This window comes from Sus scrofa, chromosome 6 (genome assembly GCF_000003025.6).
Source record: "Sus scrofa isolate TJ Tabasco breed Duroc chromosome 6, Sscrofa11.1, whole genome shotgun sequence".
In the NCBI taxonomy this organism is placed as follows: Eukaryota; Metazoa; Chordata; class Mammalia; order Artiodactyla; family Suidae; genus Sus; species Sus scrofa.
The window spans coordinates 133,737,031-133,748,636 of NC_010448.4; positions in this window are offsets into that span (position 1 = coordinate 133,737,031).

Sequence of the window (11,606 nt, forward strand, 5' to 3'; positions counted from 1 at the left end):
AAAGAGCGCCTCCTCATCTTCGTGGGCATCTTTCCCTACCATCGCCTCTTGCACTCCAGAAGCACTGCTTTTTGGGCAGTTTTCCATCCCCAAGTCACATATGTTGCCCCTACATGCCTCTGGTTCTGCATCATGCTTTGCAGTTTTAGATAAGTCTCTTTTTTTCCTTCTATGGACTTACAATTGACCTGAATACAATCATCACTATTTACATACAGTATTCACCCAGATCTCATGAACTGCAGTTAAAGCTGTTACAAAGCAATTATGGGTAGAAAAATAGAAGCTCTGATTTACTGAGGAATTTCTCCCAAATCTGAATTTATCCCACGTGGCAAGGAGTTTTAATTGGGATCTTTTCTGTAGCCAATAAGGATGGTCTCCCCTCCACCCAGTTCAGGTCTTCTCTTTTTCATTTCAGTGTCTTAAGTGACATCATCTTTTCCTCTGTTGACCCACTGTTTCCAGGCATGCATTATCCTGAATTTATCAGCTTTGAAAACACTCTTAGGATCTGACTTTTCATTTCAAAAATATGCTCACTCCTGATATGTGACCCATCAGAATGCATTTCACTCAGCCATGTTTAAGTAATCTGTAAAAGTAGTAAACTGTAACTATGCGTCCGGGTGACACATTATGACTTAACACAGAGGGTATCTCCAGCTCTGGCAGCAAAGGCAAGGTGGCTGTAAACCATGGCTGCTGCGGCAGGAGGGAAAAGAAAGAAAGAACCCAAATGATGAAATTATAAGTGTTAGAAGGTTGATCTAGTACCCCCAAATGAGTTATCTTTGGAAACACTCTCTAACATAAAGAAATTCATCTAATAGTGGAAATTTGAATTATCATCTAAAAGCAGCAGGGATTTTTGGCTTTAGCTCACTTCCAATTATACCACATTTGCAAGTAACCTGGCTACCCATATCCTCACTCATTTATTAATTTCTTCACCATCACTCACTGAGACAACCAGGAAGAATCTTACTTTATATGTAGCATGAAGTAGATAATCAATACGAACAGCTATCATTCATTTGACAAACAACTGTTAAGCTCCAAACATGGACCAAGAATTATTTTGATGCTGAGAATACAATGATTGATAAAATACATGGCAAGGGTTATATTCTGTAAAGAGTTACATTCTATTGGAAAGACTAACAACAAGAAAAGATAATAAGATGTAATTAACTTATGTAATGAGAATAAGCCCAGGATGTGCTTTTGGAACATCTAGAAAGGATGTTTCACATTCAAGCCTTAGAGGTTAGAGAAAGCAACCTGGGAATTGCAGAGATCCTGGGATTGAATTCAGGCTCAACTCTTCATTACTAATGTAAATCTGGATAAATTACTTGACAAAGTTTTGTGTCAACTTATGCTCCGGTAAAGCAAGAATAAAAATAATGATACCAGAGTTCCCTTCATGGCTCAGTGGTTAATGAATCCAACGAGGAACGATGAGGTTGCGGTTTTGATACCTGGCCTGGCTCAGTGGGTTAAGGATCTTGTGTGGCCATGAGCTGTGGTGTAGGTTGCAGACAAAGCTCAGATCTGGTGTTGCTGTGGCTCTGGTGTAGGCCAGTAGCTATAGTTCTGATTAGACCCCTAGCATGGGAACCTCCACATGCCATAGGTGTGGCCCTGGAAAAGACCAAACAAACAAACAAACAAACAAACCAATCTTAAAGTATGGTTTCAGAATTAATTGAGTTAATACGTACAATACTGCAGGAGTTCCTGTCATTTAGTCATATAGGAAGCACTAAATAAAAATTAGTTGTTTTTACGACAAAATTATGTGTATACATCTAGTTTTTAGCAGAAAAGTAAAGCAATACTATTTGTAAGTCGTTACTCCCTGGCTGGCACCATATCTGATCTCCTGCTCCAGCATTTTTTGCCTTTTGGGATCTCTTATTTCTTCTGAGTGCATTTGTATAAAAGTGGGTAAAGAAACATAACGACCTTTGTGGGGAAATTGTACATTTAACACAACTTATAAAAATGATTCTCAATATAGACTATCACGACATGAGAAACAAGCCTCGATTACTACATAAGACAAAATTTTGGAAAACGATCCACGTCTGAAGCTTATTGTGCCACGGAAGGAAGAATTTGCAGAGAAACACAATTCTGAGGCCCTGGCAAGCATGACCGTGCCACATGTTTCTTTTGTACCCCACAATGTATTTCAGACGCTCTCTTTTTCTTTTACTTTGAGTGTAGTGAATGTTAAGGGAAAATGTGGGATAGAAGCCTGAAAATCTGTTTCTCACCTCTCACATATTCATCCCAGTGGGAACTTTGCATGTTCTCCTGATTTTGAAAACCCACAAACAGCTAACTGAACATAACCTAAGTACCAAATACAGCATCTGAGATCGCATGCTATGCCAAAGCCACACTACTCTTTCCATATATACTTACTTTGTTCTGATCTCTCTTGCCAGCTTATGGCGTTCCTGTCTTTGGTCCAGCACTACTCATCCTCTTCCACATTTCTTCCCAACTCAGCCCTCCTGCTGTATTCTTTCCTTGCCTTTTGGAGGGTGTTATTTCTGTTGTATTCATTTGTATAACGTCAGTGAAAGGAACAAAAGGAACGTGAATGCATCTTATAAGAGCCCTGCTCTAAATGTCTTTAATTTTTCTTTATTCCATTTTGTTATCAGCATTAGTGCATTATGTACCTCTACTCTAAGATACAATTTTCCATCTTTGAAAAAGAGGCTTAGTTTTTTTTTTTTTTTCAAGATAACTTGTGGCTTTTTAAAAATGAAAAAGACATTAAATGGAGGCAATCATACAGCTGGGTTTCCAAGCATGAGTTACTACAAAGACTGCAAATCACCAAAGAACTTCTTTCTATCTGATATTTTCCTTGACTCAATTCCAAATACATATTAAGTAATGGATTAACTGTTTCCAGGGTAAATGCTTATAGTAATTATAGCACATATAGCTTAAGGGTGATAGGAATGCTAAATGCCACTAGACTGAACACTGGTTGATTTTCAATTCATTTTCCAAGTCAAATTTTCAGACACTCCTATATGCCTTTTGATATCTCTGTGTTTTCATTTAGTTTTAGTTTGATGAACAGATAATATGACATTAATTAGAATTGCACTGATGGAATCATCATATTTACAGCTCTAAAGAATACCTTCAGAAAATATTTACTGCATATTTTGTGCTAGGCATAGCTTTAAAATTTCAAATATTTTATACTTTGTGGTGGATTTCTATGGGTAAAAGAAAGCTACGTGAGGTAAACAGATTTCAGTAAACATTTCACTCCTCGTTACACATAATTTATTTGATTTTATGTGTGGGCTTAATTTTATACTTACATTTTATATAAAAGAAGTTGACTTTCTTCACTTAATTTTCCATCTAAACAAACAAGCACCTTAAACCACACTCAATAGCCATTAACACAGATGCTGTAACATCCAGAGTTAGATACGTTTTATATTCAAAATTTGTGGTGATTACAAATTGAGTTTTAATAGTTTGAACCATCAATATATAATTATACATTTTCCCATTTAAAATTTCATTTTTGTAGGTTTGCTACTAACAATTATCTCAGATTTGCCTTATCTGAAAATATTTCTTTGCTTTCATCTTTGGAAGATATTTTCAATAGACATAGAAGACAAGCTCTCACCATTCTAGAGATGGCATTTCGGAGTTCCCACTGTGGCTCAGTGAAAATGAATCTGACTAGTACCCATGAAGATGCAGGTTTGATCTCTGGCCTTGCTCAGTGGGTTAAGGAACCATCATTGCTGTGAGCTGTGGTGTAGGTTGCAGACACAGCTCCCATCCTGTGCAACAGGCCAGCGGCTACAACTCAGATTCGACCTCTAGCTTGGGAACCTCCATATGTGTGGCTGCAGCCCTAAAAAGCAAAAAAAGAAAAAAAGTGACATTTCATTTTCTTCTGTCCTCAGCGCTTTTTGGTAAGTCAGCTCTAAGTTTTACTGTTCTTTTGAGGAGGCTGCTTTTTTCAAGATTTTCTCATTTCAGTTTTTGACTATGGCTTGCCCAACTTTACTATCTTTGTATTTTATGTGCTATAAATTACATACTAACAGATTTTCTGAGCTTCTCCGCAAAATGAATATGTCTTTTGTCAGTTTGATTTTTTTCTTCTTTCCTATTTTTCTCCCTCTTTTCTTCTGGAACCCCAGTTAGACATATATTACACCTTTTCACACTGCACTGTCTGTAAGCTTCTTGCTTTCAATTATTTTTGCTCTTTCTGCTTCACTTTAGCTACCTTTCTATTGTCCTGTCTTCAGTTCATTAGTGTAATTTTCTGTAAAGTCTGATCTCCTCTGAAAGTCATCTAGTGAGTTCTTAATTTCAGGCACTGCATTTTTCAGTTGTAAATTTTCAATTTGATCCTTTCCATAGATTCCAGTTCACTTATGAAGTTCTCCATTTCATCCATCATTTAACATTTCCCTCTATTTTATAGAACATATTAACAACAATTATTTAAACTTTTAATCTGAAAACTCCAATATCTGTGTAACTTATCAATGTCTTTCTATTTCCAGATTCTCTCTCTCTCTCTTTTTTTTTTTTTTTTTTTTTTTTTTTTTTTTTGTCTTTTTAGGGCTGCACCTGCAGCATATGGCGTTTCCCAGGCTAGAGGTCCAATCAGAGCTACAGCGCCCAGCCTACACCACAGCCACAGCAACAGTTTTGTCTATATGTGTTACACTTTGAATATTTTCTTATAATTTAAATTTCAGTTCACTAAAGATACTTTCAACCATGTCTGTGTCTCTTCAACTGTCTAAAATTTTGCTAAAAGGAGTTCCCTTGTGACTCAGTGGGTTAAAGTTTCAGTATTGTCCCTGCAGAGTCTCAGGTCTCTGCTGTGGCATGGGTTCAATCCTTGGCCCAGGAAATTCCATATGTTGTCGGTGTGACCAAAGATTTTTACTAACAGCATAAATTTTTAAAAATGCAATGTTTTTTTTTTTTTTTTTTAGCCTTTGTTATTTTTCTTTTTTTTTCTTTTTATAATGATTTTTATTTTTTCCATTATGGATGGTTTACAGTGTTCTGTCAATTTCTACTACACAGCCAGGTGACCCAGTTATACATACAAGTATACATTATTTTTTTCTCACATTATCATGCTCCATCATAAGTGACTAGACATGGTTCCCAGTGCTAATTGTGCTTTCACATGATTTCCAAGAAATTATATAGAGTGGTCCCATCTACCCTTTGCCTGCATTGGTAAAATCTTAATAAATGTATTCTAGCCAAAATATTCAGTTTGGTACTCTAAAGATGCGTTGCAATGAGAATCCCTCATGTAATCTTTTCATAGCCATGCTCATTCACTTGTCTCCCACTATCACCCCCATTTGAACACATGGAGGCCACTAATCTATTCTCTGTTTCTACAACATAAAGTATGTTATATAATGGAATAATACAGCAAGTGATCTTTGGGAACTGGTTTTCATTCAGCATTGAATCTCTTATTATGAATCTCTTATTATCATGAGATTCATCCAGTTTGTTACATGAATCAGAAGTTTGTTCCTTTCCATTACTAATAGCAATTCATGGTATGGATGTATCAAAGTTTGTTTAACCTTCACCCACTGAAGGACACCAGGGCTCTTTCCAGCTTTAAACTATTGCAAATTATGCTTCTGTAAGCATTTACATATATCTATGAACAGTGTTCATTTCCCTGGGGACGTAATTGCTGTCTTGAATGATAGCTGCATGTTTAAATTTTTTAAATGCGCCAAAATGTTTTCCAGAGCAGCTATACCATTAAACAAAACCAGCACTAATATGAGTGGTCACCTTCTCCATGTACTCAGTAGCAACGGTTGTCCCAATATTTTATTTTAACCCTTCTGGTGGGTATAATTTACTGCTGTTTTAATTTACTTCAACTTTGAAGTAAATTTCTTTAATACTAATTTCTTTAATGTTGAAGATTTTTTCATGTGTATACCTACACATGAAAAGATTTTTTTTCAAATTTTTTCTGGCTATTTTCTTTACCTCTCTATATAAAGGCAATAGTCCTTAATATATATTTAATTTAATTTTCTTAATAGAGGACTATTCAAATTTTTTCACTGATATTCTTTTCAGTGAAACATTTTTCATGTTTTTTCCCACTTCTCTAATAAGAATGTATTTTCTGTTAAGTTTTGAAAGTGTTTTGTATATTCTAGAACTAGTCTTTTGTCAGATTTGTGATTAGAAAATATTTTCTTCCATTCCTTAGCTGTATTTATATCATCTTAGCAATGTATCACACTGAGAAAACATTTTTAATTTTGGGTCCAGTTTTACCACTTATTTATTTATTTATTTATTTATTTAATTTTATTTTTTTGTCTTTTTGCCATTTTTTGGGCTGCTCCCGTGGCATATGAAAGTTTCCAGGCTAGGGGTCCAGTTGGAGCTGTAGCCGCCAGCCTATGCCACAGCCACAGCAACGCAGGATCCGAGCCACATCTGCGACCTACACCACAGCTCACAGCAATGCTGGATCCTTAACCCAATGAGTAAAGCCAGGGATGGAACCTGCAACCTCATGGTTTCTAGTCGGATTCGTTAACCACTGAGCCACGATGAGAACTCCTTGCCATTTATTTTCGATTTAGATTTTGGTGTCCAGTATAAGAACCTTTTGTCTGGCCCTTTAACCCAATGATTTTGTTTATACATTTTACTAAAAGTTTTATTTTTATATTTTACATTTAATTTCATTGTCATTTTGGACTAATTTTTATATAAGGCAGGAGACTTGGTCAAAGTTTATTTATTTGTTTATTTATTTAATGTATGTACTTTTTGCTTACAGATGACTAATTTTTATAGCACAATTTATTGAAATTATCCTTTTCTACTAAATTAATATTGCAACTTTCTCAAGAATCAGTTGTACATGATTTTGTGGGTCTAATTCTGGGTTTCTGTTCAGTTCCATTGATCTTCGTATTTGCTTTGTAATACTTTGTAATAATAGTAGCTCTGTAGCTATATAATAAGATTTGATTTCAGGTAGACTGGTTCATTTCACCTTATTCTTTTTTTTCAAAATTTTTCTGGCTATTTTCTTTACCTCTCTATATCCTTAATATATATTTAATTTAATTTTCTTAATAGAGGACTATTCAAATTTTTGTACTATTCAAATTCAAATAACAAAAAAAGTACCCCCCAATCTGATTATTCTGGAAACTTTTATCAAATGTATTTTATGTATAAATTTATATGGTCATGTGATTTTTCTTTTTAAACCCATTGATATGGTGAATTAAACTGATTTCATTTGGTGTCTTAAACCATTGTTACACCTCTGAAATAAACCCCATTTGGTCATGGATTATAATAAATTTCATAGATTCTCATATTGCTTAAAATTATTTAAAAATGACCAAGATTTGAATGTTTTTCATAATGTAAAATGAATTTTCTTATGTGGATCTAAATGAATCACAATGGGTTTATGATGAGTGGTCAAAGTCCCACACACCTATGCACATTGGTCCATACCTGACACAGTAAACTTAATAATTTATTTATAAAAATGTAGTCTTACAAGTTAATGTCTCAAATTTTATACGTTTACCCCCGGCTATTAATATGACAATATGTTCACGTTCAATTACCATTTATTTCATAATTTTCTGAAAAAATATTATCTCTTTGGTATGAGTAGTATAATAAATCCTATCAGAATAAACTCTTCTCAGATTTTATCTCTCGAGTTAATGCCAAAATTCATATTATAAGTAATATTGAAAATACTAACTAGTTCATAACTGTTCAAAATACTACGTGCTTTACTAGATGAATGGATACATAAAAGCATCTGAAGGAATCAATCAATATTTTCCTTAAAGGAAAGAGAAGGTTGTTCAGAACACTATTAATATAAGAACTGTTTTCTCATCTTAATGAGAGAAACATATAAAATGAAATAACTGCCTTTGTATTATTAAAAGTAAGGTAAACTTTAACTGATAATTAATGCATTAAGCATTGGATAGCATGGTTGTGCAATTACCGTGTTTATTTGATTATTTAGTATTTATACATAGTGCTTTTTTGTTTGTTTTGTTTTGTTGCTTTTTAAAGAATTTGAATCAGCTTCAGTTCAGTATAAAGCAATTCTGTTAAACATTCCTTCCAGAGCCTGCCAAGAAAAAATGCACTTTAAGGGAGCAGAAGAATTGCTATTATCAGGCACCTGTGATGAGTCAATCACTGCAGATAAACACTGAATTTATGTCTGTTCATCTTGGCAGCCAAGGCAAAAAGAAGAAATGTGGTTCTCCCAAGGTTGTCTTCAGACACAAACATTTTCTTGGCTCAAAATTGAAGGGAGACTTTAACATGTGGTTTTTATGTTTAGGGACATTGAAAAACATAATGGATGATGTCTTCACACATTTTTATGAAAAACATAGACATTGTTCAGCTATAAAAGCTGCAGGTTTAACATTAGAAGTAACTCAATGAACGCCTTTCTGTGGGGCACTGAGATAATAAAGTTCACATATTCTGTGTCCTGAAAACCTAAGTTAAAACAGATAGAGCCTAGCCAATCTGGAGGAAGAGATAATTAAACTGTCCAAAAGACAGCTTCTTTCAAATATCAGATGTCTCAAATGAACCTTTGCCAAGAACTGCTGCTGTCAATTTAGAGGTTCTGAATTCCTAATATTTGTTTTGTTAATTGAAGGTGTGATCCTATTCTTCGATAAGCTGACTTATGCCCACACCTCCCCCCAAAAAATACTGTGTTGTCCACATAAAAGACTTATTCAAAAAATATAAATCCCAAGATAATGCATTAGACAAATTAAATCTCTTACAAAATCAATTATAAATGATACCTGATAAAATGACAATAATTAGGTAGTTCAATATTGCAGTTGCTGGTGTATTTTCTTAATTTGGACTCTACTTCCTTACATTCATTTACTAAATTTCAAGTCCTTGAATAAAAGGGATTTTTTTTTTTTTTTTACTTATTTACTTGGCCTTTTCTACAATAATAAGTAGAGATATCTTACAAGGGTATGCATTTGATAAATGCTATTTAATCTGACTCAATTGTCCATTCCTTTGCTGGAGAACATCCCACCAAAATACAAAATACATGGTGCAGTGGAAGCATATAATGATATTATTGAAGTTATATTAGGGATTTTTAAAAAAATATTGAAGAAGTAATGTTTAATGTGTGTTTGAAGAATGAGTAGGAGTTAGCTGTGAAGTAAAAGAATGTATAAGAGGGCGTTCCCATCATGGCGCAGTGGAAACGAGTCTGACTAGGAACCATGGGGTTGTGGGTTCAATCCCTGGCCTTGCTCAGCGGCTTAAGGATACAGCATTGGCATTGCCATGAGCTGTGGTGTAGGTCACAGACACGGCTCAGATCCGGCATTGCTATGGCTGTGGTGTAGGCTGGCAGCTATAGTTCCAATTAGACCCCTAGCCTGGGAACCTCTATATGCCACGTGTTCAGCCCTAAAAAGACAAAAAAGACAAAAAAAAAAAAAAAAAAAAAAAAAGGATGAATAAGAGAGGGTGTTTCAGGAGAAAAATACTATGTGTAAAGTCTCTATTTGAGGTAAAGCATGGCATGTTTCAGGTAAGACATCCGAAATGGCTAAAGTTCAGCAATTAAAGGGCATGGTGTAGTGTGAGAGGTTGACAGAGCCAGATCTCAAAGAATCCTAAGCACAGGTTTATGACTTCAGAATGCATTTGGCAGCATAAATTTAGAGTGTTGGCAACTTAGCATAATTTTCCCCTTCTATTCTTTTCCTCTATTTCAGAGGCTGGAAATCTGAGCATTAAATATCTCAGGATCCCTCAACAAGGATCTAGATCAATTCACCATTGAGTAACAACGTACAAGTTCTGAAAGATGGAAGAGAAATAGAAGTCATTATTATTTTTCCTTCTGTCAGACATGTGGATTTTGTCAGAGGTGAGATTTCATAGTTGTCTTGTGGATTTCCCTCCCCTTGACCATTTGGTTGATGGGAATAACTATGATTATTACTTGATGGTTTCCTGTGAGTCCTACAAATTCCTGATCCCTTAAAATCTAGTAGATTTTCAATTTATGTAGTCCTCCCTGACTTCAATTTCATAGACAGTTGTTTAATTACATAAATCCTTAAATTAAATCCATTTTTATTTTCCTAACTAAATTCTGATTGATACAACATTTGGTGTAAAAAATGATAGGGAAGGGTGTTAGCTGTAAAAATAAAATGGAATTTAATACACATAGCATTGGCTTAGTCAACTAGGGTAAGAATGAGAAATTAAATATAGCAGGGTGAAGAGATGGAGAATTCTGCTATTCTATGAAAAAAAAAAAACATGTGGTAAAAGAGTTACTTGTAATAACTCTGATGGTAGAATTGCATGCTTACCAAGTTTGTAACTGTATGGAAAATAGTTTGAAGAGTTATAGTGTGTAGTGAATGTGTAATAGGGAAGAGCAAATCTGACTCCCTATTAGGTCTGTTTCTTTCACTCTAACATTTGTAGTCTATTGCTTTGCTACAAGTTAAGAGTACTGCCTATAGCCTGGATATTCAAGATAGGCAATTCTCTAGGTTATGACCTTTAAAGGTATAACACTTTTCTGGTCATATAGAGACAAAAAGTTGTAGAACAGAGGCTAACATATGTCTTGCTGGAGGTATACAGGAACAGACCTACATGGTCAGCTTCAAGAACAAGGGATTCTGACATCCAGAGTTTTGTATCATTCAACCACACTCCCTTCCCTTTTAGGATAAAAGAAATTTCAATTCTAATTTGGGTAAGATGGTTCTTTGGGACACTAGCCCACTATCTTCTCAGTCTGTTGGCTTTCCAAATAAAGTTACTCTGCCTTGCTCCAGCAACTCATCTCTCAATTTATTGGCCTGTCATGTAGTGAGAAGTATGATCTCAGACTCAGTAACAAATACTACACTCTGCATTGACAGAATTTTATAAGAAGAGATGAATTCAGTCAAGAATAGATTGGCTTCAGGCATAGATTAAAGAGAATGCAGAAAATTCAGAAATAATGGGCCTCATAGTGTTGGGAAAACTCATTGTTTCAAAACTCAGGAAAAGACTAGAAAAATCTCCAGTGACAGGATTTCCCATTGTGGCTTATTTGGTTAAGGACCAAACATTGTCTCTATGAGAATGCAATTTAGATCCCTGGCCTGGTTCAGTAGGTTAAGGACCTGGTGTTATTGCATGCTGTGGTGTAAGCAGCAGCTGTGGCTCAGATCCTGTGTTGCTGTGGCTGTGGTATAGGCCCCAGTTGTGGCTCCAATTCAACCCCTGGCCTAGGAACTTCCATATGCCATAGGTGCAGCTTTTAAAAAAAGAAAGAAGGAAGGAAGGAAGAAAGGAAGGAAGGAGGAAGGAATGAAGGAAGGAAGGAATGAAGGAAGGAAGGAAGGAAGAGGCAGGGAGAGAGGAAGGGAGGGAGAAAGAAAGGAAGGAAAAATTCTTCAGTGACAAAGTTATATTAGACTCCTCATTAAACAAATTAGCTGAAC